Source organism: Martes martes, assembly GCF_963455335.1.
Source record: "Martes martes genome assembly, chromosome: 1".
In the NCBI taxonomy this organism is placed as follows: Eukaryota; Metazoa; Chordata; class Mammalia; order Carnivora; family Mustelidae; genus Martes; species Martes martes.
In genome coordinates this window covers 10,205,600-10,221,332 of record NC_137888.1, presented here as the reverse complement: position 1 = coordinate 10,221,332, position 15,733 = coordinate 10,205,600, and the positions used below count along the sequence as shown (strand labels likewise).

Sequence of the window (15,733 nt, the reverse complement as noted above, 5' to 3'; positions counted from 1 at the left end):
GTCACTGTCTTTTTTGAGCTAAAGAGTCAGGGTTAGGGAATCCTGAAATAGTAGAGGCCCCTCCTTCTCTTTTCCCAGGGGTGAGGGTGGGGAAGGAGTTACAATATTTGCCAAAAAAAGCATGTGGCACAGAAAAGACTTCCTTATAATAAAGTCAGGGCGTTAGCCTTGGCCTTGGCCAGCCGGTTTGGTGTTTCTCCTTGTCTGGAGAGCAGCTGATCCCCTTGGCCTGAGGCCACCTGCCTTCCCTGTTGCATGGGTCAGGCCGGGGCATAGAATATAGTCCTAGGGACGAATAAAGCCTCCAGATAATTCTGTAATGTCTGAGTCCCCATATCTCCCTGTTTAAATTGTGAACAACTGCAGATTGGTACTGCGTGTCTCTCTTCCCTGACAGAGAACTTCCAAGTTCGGCACATTTATTTTCCATAACCTAGGAACCCCTGAGCTTGTAAGGAACTCATCAGAGCCTGCAAGGAAAGGCAAAATAAAATCTAATCGTTACAACTGGAGTCTGTACCTTTGCAAGCATAGTTCTGCTAGCATATTGTCATTTTACTAAATGCTGCATATATATATATATATATATATATATATATATATATATATATGTTTTTTTTTCTGACTCTGATTTTCTTGCTTTTGAAGCTTCAACCAACCCTCGCTAATTTATACCTGATAGGATTTTGTGTCCTCCTGGTTGGTTCTTCTGTCTCCTTTCACTGATGCAAAACGATAGGCTGGTTAGAGTCCAAAGGCCTGAGATTTCTGTTTAGTAATGCAGGCTTACCTTCAGTGGGAAAACAGGGCGAGTTGGGGAAAATTAGCAAGTTGACGGTGCTCAGGTTTCTTATTAACCAGGGAGATACAGGACAAAGTTTACTACATTTGCATTTAAAAAAAATACCATCCCCTTATACCATTGATCTGGCCTGGGGTCCCATAGTGTGTTGTGTAATCACCTTTCTCGAAAGAAGTTGTGTTTTGTGCTGGGAGCTGTTCCTTTGTTTGCTATTCTTGTCGAAGTGCAAAAGCCATTCAGGGATAATCCATTATTCCATTAGGCAAGACAACTGCAGGAGACACGGATGATCTAATGCCTAGAAATGGCTCTGTTCTATTTGTCCTACCTGGTACCTGTGGTTGCTGTTTTTCAGCATACCAGATGCCTTTTTTCTTTCAATTATGTAAGTATCATTGAGGCCCAATGTTTTATTAGTTTCAGGTGCACAACACAGTGATTGGACAAATCTATACGTTATGCAGTGCTCACCAGGCTAAATGGAGTCCCCACCTGTCCCCATACCTTATTACAATATTATTGACTATATTCCTTACACTGAGCTTTTCATCTCTGACTTATTTATTTCATAACTGGAAGCTTGTACCGCTTAATCCCTTCATCTATTTTGCCACTACTTCTCTGTACTTAAAAGTGAGTTTTGTTCGTTCATTTTTTTTTTTTAAGATTCTACCCATAAATGAAACTATGTGGTATTTGCCTTTCTGTGTCTGACTTATTTTACTTAGCATCCTACCCTCCAGTTTCGTCCATGTTGTCACAAATGACAAGATTTCGTTCTTTTATGGCCAAGTAATATTCCATGACAGTATACCAAATGATTTAATTTGAAATTTTGAATATCCTACTACAGCTATAGCTGTAGTAATTAACATGGCTTCTCAAAAGTGCCTCAAACCTTTTGGAAGGAAATCGGACAAGCATAGCTTTACAAAATGACATTTAATAAACGAGACAAGAGTATTGATCTGTTTTTGCCAACACCTGTTTTTGAGCAAACACCTGTAGGAAGGTGCAGAAAGGGTCATCCAAGGGGACATTTTCATGTTGTGTACGAGGAAATGGACAGTGTCAGTTTTTGTGGGAAGGTTGGCGGTTACTGGGGCCGGTGTCCTCCCGGCAAAGAGAAGAATAACCGCGACCACTTACCTTAACAGACCGTGACTTTTTTTCTAGATGGTTTTCTGAGTTGCAGGCCTTCATGGAAGGCTGGTATGGGCATCTTTAGCCAGCTGGACTCTTACAGATCTCACGACTCATACTGTCCCGGTGAAATTTGCCTTCCACCTGAAAAGGTAACCACAAAGCTTCTGGTTTCTGCCAAATATTAAAAGGAAAGCCTCTTAAATCCACATTCATCCTAAACTGTCTTTCAAGAATATCCTTAAGATATTTCTGATTTCCTGGCTAGTTCAGTCTGAACAAAAAGTTCTACAGAATTCCTAGTCCTCTTCCGTGTCCCGATCAATAGAACTTTCCAATGTTGGTCATTGAAACCAACCTAAGAGTCTTTGAGGCACTAAACTTTCTTCTTTGTATATAGGTGGTTCTAGGCCTTTGACTTCCTTAAAACTTATAAACATTACAAAGAAAAATAAAGAGAAAGCAAGTACCTCTTTTGTTTTTCAGAAAGTTACAGGTTTCTAATGACTTCTGCAAAAGAGCTACAGAATTCTGAGCAAAATGAGAAACCTGAATCTGGACACTTCTAGAGAGAATTAGATTTTTTTTTTTTCATGTTCTCTTCTGCCCAGCAAATGGAGTCATCCTGCCTTCCCTCGCACTGTACTTTCTCCCTCCTCTCTCCATTGTACTTCAGTGAAAACTGAGAAATAATTTGCAAGTCATAAACTGCTGTTTTCCTAACATGAACAAAGTTCATGTTAGGTGATCTCAAATCAAGATGCCTTTTTAAAGCCACACTGTTCAGGTCCCAGTTGTGTCTGGGATCTGGTTGTGGCAGTGCCTAGGACAGAGAGACAGTGCCCTCTTTGGTGGTTTTAACGTGGGGTCTAAAAGGGAGCCCGAACGTAGGGAGACCAGTGCATTGTCGTTTATCCAGGACTTTACTGGTTTTAAAACTGAAGATCTAGGTAGCAGGAAACCCCTGAGTCCCTGGCAAATCAGGAAGGTAAAGCCTCCTACAGGGGCTAAAAAGGAACTTGTGACATTCTCCCCCAGAACCTAGTTAGGGCGGAAGTGATAAAAGGAAGGTGGGAAGTCGGAATGTGCCTCTCAGGACCACTAGGGGGCGCCATCAGCCTCTTGATGTCGTTCCAGGGTTTGATGTTCCAAGGGCCTTTTGAAAAAGCAGGTTCTAAAAACTACAGTAAGGGTCCAAGATTATAAGGGGCACAATGTCCTTGGGTGGACTCCTTATCCTCTAGATGTGATGATCTGTGACTGTGACCAGTTAGATTTTTGGCAGTATGAATCCTCAAATTGGGTTTTACCAAACAAAAAATTGGGCAAAGACGATAGCCGGGTGTGTCCCAGTGGAAAGCTACCTTTGGGGCTGGTCATCACAGGCTGTGACCCCAAAGGTGACATGGAGGAACAAGCAAGAGTCCTCACCATCCAGGTCAAAGTGCTCACAAGTCCATATAGAGTCGCTGTGGTCCTGGCTTGGGTGACCGCGGACCTTCTTCGGATGGTAGCCTTACTTACCCTCCTCGTGCCCTTGGCCGTCACGCAAATCCCTGGCAAATGAGAGGGGTGGCTCCATGCAGGAAGTTTCTAGGACTAGGCCGAGTGGCACTTGCTTCAGGATTTGTCCCTCGCCATGACTGATCAGTTGGCTGATCCGCTGAACTGTCTTAAGAAGAGGTTTAGCATTCTCACAGGGAACCACTAACTGTATTCATTCCTACTGATGTAACCAATTACCCCAAAACTTGGTGGTATAAAACAACTCAAATTTATTATCTCAGAAGCTTGACCTGAGTCTTCCTGGGCCAAAAATAAGGTGTGAGCAGGCAGGGCTCTGTCTCTTTCTGGAGACTCTGGGGATAATCCAGATTTCTGCCTTCCCCTGATGCTCGAGACCATCTGCATCCTTGGCTCCTGACCCCTTTCCTCCATCTTCGAAGGCAGCAATGTTCATCTCTCTGGTCATTATTCCCTCCTTATAAATCTTTGCAGACCTGTCACATACCACATCTTTCAAGGATCTATGTGATCAGATTAGGCCCACCTGGTAATCCAGGATCACCTGTCTATCTGGAACCCACAGCCTTGATCACACGGCAGAGCTCTTTCCACCGCAGAAGGTAACATAACAGTGGGCATCCCCAGGAGCCATTATTCTGCCTTACTTGCACCAGTAAGTCATCTTCAAGCTTGGGTTTCGCCCTCTGCTCATCACCCCAGCCCACGGCCAGAGTGAGTTGTGTCAAGAGTAGACCTACTTGGAAAGTTGGTTGGTGGGTACTTTCCTGTCTGCTTCTGAGGTTGTCCTCCTGGTCCTTAACCAATGCCTTCTCAGACTCTCTGGGGAGAAGAGCAAGTCTGAACATCCTTGGGCTGCAGCAGGAAATGGTCTTGCTTGGAGCTTTAGGGCTCTCTGTGGGTTTTTTTTTTTTTTAGTGAAGCCTGTTCATGGCCAAGATCAGGCATTTGTTGTTGTTGTTTTTTTAATTAACATATAATGTATTATTTGTTTCAGGGGTACAGATCTGTGATTCATCAGTCTTACAAAATTCACAGTGCTCACCATAGCACATACCCTCCCCAATGTCCATCACCCAGCCACCCCATCCCTCCCACCTCCTCCCCTCCAGCAACCCTCAGTTTGTTTCCTGAGGTTAAGAGTCTCTTATAGTTTGTCTTCCTCTCTGGTTTCATCTTGTTTCATTTTTCCCTTCCTTCTCCTATGATCCTCTGTCTTGTTTCTCAAATTCCTCATATCACGGAGATCATATGATAATTGTCTTTCTCTGATTGACTTATTTCACTTAGCATAATACCCTCTAGTTCCATCCATGTCATTGCAAACAGGCACTTGGTTTTATCTGCCTTAAGAAAATTCCAGATCCAAACTCCCTTGGCCACGTGGCATGGGACGGGCTACATGGTCTGTGTTGGAGTGAATCCTAGTGGATCGACAGGATCTTTCAAGGGGCCCTTTGGCTTTGCCTGCCCTGTCTGCTAAGGGTCATGGCTTTGCAGGACTCCTTAGTTTCTGTCGGCAGATGCCAGCTCTGGATAGGGGTAGGGGGGTTTTGGTGTTAATTGGGCAGAAGGACTGTTTGTGTTGTAGTTGTGGGGGTGGGGGGCACAATACCAAACTCATTGTCACCTCGAGTTATAGCAAGAGTTTTTTAGAGAGAGAACAGAATATGTGGCACATGGCCAGAGGCCCCCCAGCCCACTTGGCTGCCAAAGATGTTCCCAGGATTGTCAAATGTCTTCTCCCCACTGCCCCCATCCCTGCCCCACAGGACATGCATTTTTGGTAGCCTTCACCGAGATCCATTTTCTGTCCCAACCACTGTTTGTCCTTTGCGCCTGCTTCTAATATGCACTTTTTTATTATTATGGATTCCCTAAGCCACGTCCAATCCTTACTGAAAAGAGATGGGCTAAAACCAAGAGGTAGACCTTTACTCCGAGGAAGAACCTTGCTGGAGTTCTATGTAAACATAGACCGGTGTCCAGAGTAGGTTGAAGAGGATCAACCCTGCTGGGTGACCTTGGGCAAGTTACTCTACTTCTCTGTGTCTTAGTTTTCTCACCTGTAAATGGTGCTAGTAATAGCGCCTGCATCTAATAGGGTTGCTGTCAGGATTGAGTTGACAGAAGTGAAGTGTTTAGAACAGCGGGTGGTGGCGTATAAATGCTATGTCTTAGCTGTCCTCCTCTTCACTGTCCTACAACATAGCTCTTCCATTTACAAGGACACTGGCAAAAGAACTGGGATCTGTCATCCTCTTAAGGACTCAGGTGAATTATTTCTAGAAGATTTACCCAATTACGTGTCTTCTTGTTGGATTGGCAGGTGGGAGATAAATGCTAAGGTAGCCCTTCCCAATCAGTACTCATCTATCAACTCCAAATTTCTGTGAGGCAAACTTTCTCCCCGGTGGATTCTGACGCTGGGGATACTCGCAAGGTTTTCTTACTTGGCTGAGATGGAGGTTGTTGCTGTTCCTTTTCATCCCAGGGGTAATAGGGAGGATCCAAGAGAAATTGTGGCCCTTGTTGAGAGTGATATGAGGATTCATAGACGAGGAGATCCTGATTTCTGGCCCATTCCTGTGGTTCCCTGGGGTCTAGAGGGTCCACCACACCCAGAGCTGGGCGATTCTGGGGTAGGTTTGCCACCCGGACCCCACCACTGATTTTTAACTGCTTCTCTTTCTCAAAGGCTTCCCTAACAGCTCAGAGGCGAAAGGCTGTTCTTTTGTTAGCTGGCTGTGCATAACTTGGGGAGATTGCCAGGCTAGTCGGAATTCCCACCTCCTTCCCAGACCCCTGAGCCCTTACCCTCTGTGTATCTGTCTGCTCTCCCAGGGAGCTGATAGGATTGAGCATTCAAGGCATCAGCTACCTAATCTGATCAGTCCATTATACTAATCTATGCTGATGTTCTGGTTAGAGAGGAGCAAAGCCCTGTTTCTAGGTAATCTAGGAGGACATTTATGTGTTTTTCCTCCCCTAAAAAGTAAGGCTCTCATCTGGGCAGACAGGATGGTGACCAGCTGTTCCAGTTTGCCCAGGGCCTGGGGGAGGAGGATGCAGCATTTCCAGCTTTAAAATCAGGACAGTCCTGGGGAAACCAGAATGAATTTGTTCCCCAGAGATGGTCATTTTGGGTGGGTGGGGAAAGGACCCTCAGGACAGGCAGGCTGGGGAGATGCTTGAGGACAGATGAGGCTGACCACGAGGCTGGCTGTGGTGGATGGTCTCCTTGGGGAGAAGGTGGGGTTTTGCTGACTTTAAAGGAACTGTAGGTGATGAAGAATTGCTAGAACTTTGCAAGACAGTGGCCATTTGCTCCACGCTATGAGTTTATTTTATTTTATTTTATTTTATTTTATTGAGAGAGAGGGAGAGAGAGTGAGATAGAACACTAATGTGGTGAGGGGCAGAGGGAAAAGCAGGCTCCCTGCTCAATCCTGGGACTCTAGGATCATGACCTGAGCCAAAGGTAGCCACCTAACTGACTGAGGCATCCAGGCACCCCCTCACCATGCGAGTTTTTGTAAAGTGACTTCCGTGGGTGCAGCTTAGTGCTGTGGACACTGTCAGGGGAGTTAGGTAGGAGATGAACATGTTACAGACACTAGAAGGGAGCAGTCAACTACCTGCCCTGCTCAGAAGGCTGACACGGTCCACTACGAAGGAATGCAACCAACAGGAAACAATTAATAAACAATTTGGTGCTAAGCCAGGCAGACCCATCTGTATTGTGAGCAGAATTCAGCAAAAGGCCAAAGCAATGCCCAACAGACAGTCACAGAAAGGGATCTAGAATGGGAGCGAACACCTTCAGTTTGGGAGGCAACAGTTAGATGGTTTCAAGGTGGACAAATGGTCTTGTAGGAGGGTGACATGGGATAAATAAGGAAACAGCAGTTGGCCGGAGAGAACAGCATTTGAGGAGAGTGACTGGGTTAACTGGCCTATGTTACAGAGTGGAAAGCGTCATCCTTGAAAACAAAACAGCCAAATATGTCACCAGGAAAATGAGTATATTCAGGAACGGCAGAGGGATTGAAATTTCGGATGTGCAAGCTATGGCAAACCAGTAGGTAAGTCCAGAGCACAAAGGAGAGGAACATTACGTTAGAGAGAAAAAGGAGGGACTTGCGAGGGGCTATTTTGAATGAAAGTCTGTTGGAGAAGAGTCAGAGTTTGAGGAGGTTGATGGTTTCTCATTGGCTGAGTTGTGACGGTTTCTCATTGGCTGGGCCCTTGCCGGGTGAAGAGAAAATCTTCCTTCCTCCTGCTGGGGTAGCAAAGTTGGCTTCTTTCTGTTGGGTCTGCAATGGAGTTGGTTGGGCAGGAGAACGTTAAATGAAGTTTCCTTCATTCAGTTTCACAAAAGGAGAGGAAAGGAGGAGGAAAGGTGCAACAGACGATTAAATGTTTCTGGGTGTCAGAGATTGTCCTCCGTAACATCTAATGAATTCTCACCCAGTGGGGTGGGGTGCATACTGTTACCCTATGTTGTAAATGAGGACATCAGGGTTCTGAAGGTGAGGTACTTTGCTTTGGTCACACTGCAGGGAGAGCTGTGTCATTTTAATTTGCTTTCAAACAACATTCCAGCTGAATGATCTAAGATCTAAGGAAAATGGTATCTTATCTGGGTGGTCCAAGATATAGAAAAGATCAGAGGGGTTAGCAACCCTAGGCTGGGAGACCCAGCAGGAGGCTGTTGCAGGAATTTGGGTGGGAGGCTGAGACCTTTGCTGCGCTGGGGACAGGCTGATGTTCAGGTAAAGGGGAGGAAAGACTCTGGCTTCTGTCTTGAGGACCTAGAAAGAAGCTGGGACCATTAACTGAATCCCATTTGGGAGAATAAGAGAAATCTTTATTCATCCAATCCTGTCTGTGTCTTTGGGCAAGTTACTTAGCCTCCCTGAGCCTCAGTTTTCTCCATCTGTACAATGGGAATAGTTCTAAGGTATCCTACAAGAATTTGAGAGGATTAAATCTGATTAAGGGCTGTCGTTGGTTTAGAAACATATTTAAAATCAGAGCAGGTATTCAGGGACTCTTTGTTCTTCCCAGTTTTGAAAAATCACCTTAGAAATCGCTGATTTTTGGAGGGCATTTCCTTCAAAAGACATTCTCATTTGACAAGAAGGGGATTGGCCAATTTGTTTCTCTCCTGCTTTGCTATAATAACCTTCCTTCATGGGGTACCTGGGTGGCTCAGTTGTTAAGCATCCGCCTTCGGCTCAGGTCATGATCCTAGGGTCCTAGGATTGAGCCCCACATTGGGCTTCCTGCTCGATGGGAAGCCTGCTTCTCTCTCTCCCTTTCCCCCTGCTTGAGCTCCTTTTCTCTGTGTCTCTCATTATGAAATAAATAAATAAAATCTTAAAAAAAAATAAGCTTTCTTCATGTGGATCTGCAGGTCTGGCGTGTACACAGACCTTCAAATCCTGATGGAGACTCTTCCATAATGTGGAATTCACTCTCCCCCGTGACAGTGGACACGAGACAGTGCAGAACTGCTCAGGGTCCCTTAGACTTAGCATGGCAAAAGTCAGAGAGGAGATCCACTTTCACTTTCAAGCAGGGGCCTTTGGTGCCATTTCTTGAGAAGAAAGCAGTCCCCTTGGGCTTTTCAGCCCTGCCATCGGTCAAGGTGCGCACAGAGGTCCGGATATTCTTTCCTCTGGGCCTTTCCCCAAGAGGTTGGTGTAGCCACTCCCAGACATGAATGCCAGCCCAGGCCCTGCCTTTTTTGCCTCCTGGCTGAAGAATGTGTTTGCTTTTGCAATTAAGAAAATGACCTGAGTTGTTAATTTTCACTTGGAATAGGTATAGGAGGCGTTACTTTTGGGAGGGGGGAGATCTGTGGCTTTTAAAGAACTGTACAGTCTGGCACGAAAATCACACTAATTGAGCCTTGTTAAAAAGTTCCCTCAATTCCATAATTGTCCGTTCTGGGGCGCTCCCATTTGGTGGAGTAATGATGTTGTTGCTGCTAGTGATAATGACATTAATAGCCTGCCTTTATTGGGTGCCCCGGAGACCCAGGTGTATCACACCAAGATCCTGCAAGGCGTAGGTCTCCTTATCCTGTTTTTAAAATGGAGAAACTGAGGTTCAGGGACAGCACATGAACTGCCCGAGGTTGCACACTAGTCCGTAGTGGGGCCAGAGTTCACATCGGCTTTCCCTGGCTCCAGGCCCTGTGTTCATTCCCGTTGACCACACTGCCTCAATATAGAAACTTCCACTTATCAGGCAAATGGAAAGAATTATACATTTTTAAAAAATTTACAGAATTGGTCAAAATCAGGAAGTCTCAGATCTACTTAAATATTGCATTTCAGGTCGAGCCATTAGAGCAAGAGGCTTGGGGAAGATTTTATAGCCCATAACTCAGGCCTTCCCCCACCCCGCCCCGTCTCCCTCTCCCCCCACCTCCTTCTCTCCAGCCCACTCCTGTTAGCTGTGACTCTCCATGGGTGATATCTTAGTAGGAAGAATTTGGAGCTCCTGAAAGGGAAAAGTTCACGGACGTTGGCCCAGAAAAGAAAGAGGGTGGAGGGGTTGTGAGGCACTTTCTGAAGCCAGCCAGGATTCAGGTGTATGGAAGCCACTGGACTTAGGCCTCCGGTCATTTTCCCACGTGCCAGGAACTCTGCCAGGGCCGGTGGTAGTGGCCCTGATGAACGAAGATGGGTCCCTGCCTCCAGACACCCCCCGTTTTGAGGGTTAGAGCTATCCTAGTTCTCCCACCTGCTTCTAAATGGGAGCCGGAAGAGACCCGGGAGGAGGGCCCCCACCTTCCTACTGCTCCCCACCAGGTCTTCTCCTTGGGATGGGACAGTCTCCCCAGCCCTGACCTGCACCAAATGGTGGGTGCAGAGGCAGGGTGGATGCAGGCTGGGCAGCACAGGGAGCAGTCAGTGCTCCCACATTTCTCTGTCACAAGCCCTGGGGATTCCAGGTGCCACATGTCAGTGGTTGATAATGGTCGGGTCCTCAGGTACCATGCAAAGTGTTCATCAGACCCCAGAGTCAGGTTGTCCATGCAGTGAGCCTGTGTGTGCAGAGGGAAGGGAGCCCAGGCCTCTGTGGAGACGTGCAATCAGTGTAGACACACTGAACTTGGGAGAGGGCTGGGCGTACAGCCTGAAGGCTAAGCGCTCTGTGCTCAGCCTTGCCGTGCACGTCTGATGGCCAGTTCCCAAGTGTGTGAGGCCATCATGCTTCCGGCAAAGGACACTGGAGGAATTCGGGGAAGTTTGTAGGTGGGACTTGAGAGAGGGAGTCATCGCATGTCTGGTTGGCTCTGACTTTCTGTTTGGTGGCCCAGACTTTCTCTCTGTCCAGCCTTCCGTGGGGTCAGCGGTCAACAGAGGAGAATCCCGGCCCCTCCCGTCGACCACACTTGTCTTTTCAGAGAAGAAGCGGCTCTGGTGGCTGCCCGTGGCCTCCCATGTCACACTCCGCCTTCTGCCTCCTGCCTCCCCTGGTCAGCTACTGTTCGTGTTCCGCCTAAGTGCCTCCAGCACACTGGAAACAGGACAGCCTGTCATTACTCACTGATTTTCTCCCAACCCCTGTGACGGAGCCAAATGAGCTGCTCGCCCCCACATCCCTCCTGGTTTCCTGCAGGGACTGGAATACTTCCCTGCACGCGGGGTGCTGTCTGACCCCCTTGGATGAAAGCCAGCTATCAGAAAAGGGACCCCGAGAATATTCCTGATTTATTGCCTCTTCCTTTTTTTTTTTTTTTTTTTTAAAGATTTTATTTATTTATTTGTCAGAGAGAGAGAGAGAGAGTGAGCACAGGCAGACAGAGTGGCAGAGGGAGAAGCAGGCTCCCTGCAGAGCAAGGAGCCCGATGTGGGACTCGATCCCTGGACGCTGGGATCATGACCTGAGCCGAAGGCAGCCGCTCAACCAACTGAGCCACCCAGGCGTCCCAATTGCCTCTTCCTTTATCTTCCCTCTGTCCACCCCAGTTGTCTTTCATTTTACATTTGGGTAGAGGAGGGGAAAAGTGCTTACTTTACAGAATGGGTTTAACCTTTAGGTCCCATAGAATTTTCTAGAAAGAAGGTAGAGCCAAGTAGTTGGAGAATCGGGGTGGTGGGTGTGTGGCCTGCTCTGGAGGAAAGGAGAGGGAAGGGTGCTGAGGAGCCGCCAAGAATACCTTGATAGGGGTCGTCACCCCAGTGTCAGGTATGGACCGGGGTGCCAGGAGTCCATTTGGTCCCTCAAAGGCAGTGGCAGGACAGGAGCATTTTAGTGGAAGCCTGGGGCGTGGGAGGTGCCCCTTCCCTGTAACCGCAGCACAGAGAGGGAGAGGTGGTCTGCCTGAATCAAAAAGCAGTGAAAGGATATTTGAAAAAAAAATTTTTCCCCCCCCACAGATTCTAAATGGCATGAATATGCAAAGGGCAAGTGGGAGAGGCTCTAGTTTGCCAACCTCTATGGTGTGACATGGGGACCCTTCTGCCTCGGGCTTGGGGGGCTCTGTGCCGGGGAGGTGGGGGCAGGCCAGAAAGGCAGCTTCTTCTCAAGTCCGCAGCTGCTCTCTGTGGCAAAAGGAATGTCTCGGAACGTGTCAGAGGCATTCCTGTTTTCCTTTTGAGAATTACCATCACAGGCCCTCAGAGCTGTTGAATCTGAAAGGCAGACACACAATTCTGGGTTATCCAGGCGTCTGGGTCTTCACTGGAAACAAGACACTCTGCGCTCTTAAACTGCTTCATCTGATTTTATCTGAAATGTGTACATACAAAAATTCCCCCCCGTGGGCTGAGAAGCTCCGCTGAGAAATTTTAGCCCAGGGTGTAATTAGCCTGGGAGAATTATCAGCAACGGAAAATAAAACCTGGTACCATAAAACGTCTCAATTAGGGCGACGGTGTCAGTTAGTCACTCCTACTGTCCGCGTATTTATCCCATGATCTCCGGGGGTTCGTGAACGTGACCTGGACCGGCCCCTCCCGGGTGTTGCGCAATTCCGGGCAGCCGAGCCCCCTCGCTCCGCCCTGGTTTCTGCCCGCCGTGTCCTAGCCCCGAAAACACATTAAAGTAATCAAGTTGGGCAGCAAGGCGTCCTCGGCGCCCCTCTCCCCCACGTGTTCCCCTGACCCCCTCATGTGCAGCAGACCAAGACAGGAAAGTGGGTTCAGAGCCATTTAAGATGAGGCAACATCGCGCATGTAAAGCTTATTGGCAGCCCGGCGCCTGGCTCGTTCCGGAGGACGAACTCGCTCTGGAAAGCGCCGGACACTCCCCAGCCCGCTAGCGCCGCTGGCACGCGGCGGTGCTGCTTTGGGGCCACATGGGGGTGGTGCAGAGGGCAGTCGCGACTTTCATCCCCGCCTTCCGAGCTCCGGGCGCGGCGCCCTGCGCCATCCTCGCGCCACCTGTCTGTCTCCGGTCGTCCCGGGTCCAGAAAGGAGCCTGTTCCCCAGTGTCCGTGTCTGCAGAGCTGGGGGGCGAAGGCAGGTTTTACTCTGCGGGGACGTGTGGCTCCTAACCCTCCACCCCAGAGATGGCAGACCCACGCGGGCTCCGCGGGGATTTGGCCGCATGCGGAAGGAGTTAGGACAGGGGTCCCGAGGCTGCAGAGACGAGGGGGAAGGAGAACGGAAACACTTGCCCCACTCCGCGGAACTTACCTTAGACTTGACTGTGCTTAGTGTAACCACTATAAAAATAAGAGGTTTGGAAGCGGCGAGCAAGTCAGGACTGGCCGAAGTATGTGGCTTTGGTCCCTGCGCTTTCCCAGCCCCGCCCCCCTCTTGGCTCGATTCTGCCCCAACCTGCTGGGGTTAAGAAAAAACCGGGACTTAGAGGGGTCCTTGCAGCCAGGCACCCGGAGTTTTATGTAACTCAACTCTGCTCTTCATACTCCAGAACGGAGAGAGGAGGAGCCTGGGCAGCCTTCGGAATGGCCAGGAGGGGGTGGATCCTGGGGCAGGGAATGGCTTCCAGTGGCCAAGCAGGATGCTGTTTCGGGTCCCATCTGCAAGAGAGTTTTTCTGCCCACTCGGCAGGGTGGGGGGTCCTGCTTGCCCACCTCTCCTCTCCAACCTTCCAGCTCCCAGAACCTTCAGACTCCAGCTGGGGGAATCCTCAGCCCTTTTCCCCTGCTGGGTCGACAGGCCAGCACCTGCCCCTGGGGGAGGGAGGGCTGGAGGGCTGGAGAGGGTAGGCTGTGCTTCAAGGGCCTGGAGCTTCCGGGACTCTGAACCCAGCCCTCTAAGTCTGTGGGTGCCTCTTTATGTGCATGAAGTCCACCTTCATGGGTCTCGGGTCACCAGCACGGTGTCACCTTGGAAGAGCTTGTTAAAAATTCATATTCTTGGGCCCCAGGCAAAACTTACTGAACCCAACTCTCTGTGATGTTTTAATTCATTGTTTTACTTTTTTTTTTTTTTTTTAAGTAAGTCACGCAGTAAAGTAACCCAAAAGTAAGACCTGCCACTTGAATATACCTGTGTAGCCACCATGGAGATCAAGATCTAGAACATTTCTGCTACCAAGAAACCTCCTTCCCATTCTTCCCAGATAATACCCGACTTTCTAGGTACCACTGTTCTTCGGACTCTCATGAACCAGAGGAGTTTGCCTGTGTCTGAACTCCTATGAGTCTGGCTTCTTTCTCTTAACAACCACGTGTTGGGGATTCATCCACATTGTTGCCTGTAGTAATAGCTAATTTTTTTCCCATTGTGGTGTAGCGCCCTATTGTATGGATGGACTACAACGTATCTCCTTGTTCTATGCCTGATGATGTCTGGGCTGCTTCCTGGTCTTGACTATTGTACCAGAGCTACTAAGAACATTCCTGTGAGTGTCTCTAGTGTTCCTCAGCATTTCCTTTTGTCAGGCATGGAATTGCCATGCTGTAGGGCTTTAAAAAAATTTTTTTTTTATTTTTTAAGTTTAATTTTATTATGTTAGCCACCATACAGTACATCATTAGTTTTTGATGCAGTGTTCCATGATTCATGGTTTTCGTATGACACCCAGTGCTCCATGCAATCCCTGCCCTCCTTAACACCTACCACCTGGCTCACCCATCCCGCTCCCCACTTCTCCTTTAAAACCCTCATTTTATTTCTTGGAGTCCATAGTCTCTCATGGTTCGTCTCCCCTTCCAATTTCCCTCCCTTCATTTTCCCCTTCCTTGTCCTTGTGTCTTCCATGCTATTCCTTATGTTCCAGAGATAAGTGAAACCATATGATAATTGACTTTCTCTGCTTGATTTATTTCACTTAGCCTAATCCCGCCGTAGGGTTTATGCTTAACTTTGGTAGATGACTGCTAAACTGTTCTCCAGAGTACTTGTGCCATTTGCCCTCTGACCAGCAGCGAATGGCAGCTCAGTTGCTCTGCATTCTTGTCAACACTTGGTACTGTCAGACCTTTTCACTGTAGCTGTGAGATGTGGCTGGGAGGTGTGCCGTGGGATCTCTTTGTGGCTTTAATTTGCACTGCCCTCCTGCCTACAGATGTTAGGAACATTTTCATGAGCTTGTTGGCCATTTGGATGTGTCTTTTGTAAAAAGTCTGATCAAGTCTTTTAAAAACTGAGAGTCTCTTGCCTTCTTAATTTCTAGGACATCTTATTTTTTTTTTTTAATTTTCTTTTTTTGTTTGTTCCTGGTGGGTTTTATATTAACATATAATGTATTATTTATTTCAGGGGTACAGGTCTGTGAATCATCAGTCTTACACAATTTGCAGCACTCACCATAGCACATTAGGACATCTTATTATTAACAACCCCTCCGGGGGTGCCTGGGTGGCTCAGTCATTAAGCATCTGCCTTTGGCTCTGGTCATGGTCCTGAGGTCCTTGGATCAAGCCCTGCATCTGGCTCTCTACTTGGCAGGAAGTCTTCTTCTCCCTCTCACACCCCCCTGCTTGTGTTCTCTCTCTCTCTGTCAAATAAATAAATAAAATCTAAAAAAAAAAAAAAAAAAGAAAGAAAGAAAAAAAGAAAGAAAAAGAAAAAAGAAGAAAAAAACCAGTCCCTTCAGGTGACTCAAGGACACCATCTCTCTGAAGGTCCTGTTTTCTTGGCATCAGTTTTGGCCTTTCTTTAGTTCCCAAGCCAGCAGCTCGCTTCCTGCCTTGTGTCTTGTGGGGCAGGTTACAGACGCGATGCTGTCCTGTCCCGCTTCTCTTAACCATAGGCGGTAGGGTTAACTGTGGCTGTGCTTCTGTCACTGAGGTCTGGCTGGGTGAGGGGCTTGCCGTCTGGAGATGTGAAG

The 15,733-nt window shown here is 47.9% G+C and overlaps 1 protein-coding gene across 1 annotated transcript in view; it reads left to right on the top strand.

The window, feature by feature from the left end:
- Positions 1-15,733, top strand: part of CLIC6 (chloride intracellular channel 6) — a gene marked incomplete at its 5' end in the record, with an annotated part of 44,890 nt that overhangs the window by 18,254 nt on the left and 10,903 nt on the right. The gene's annotated exons all lie outside the window — the stretch shown is intronic.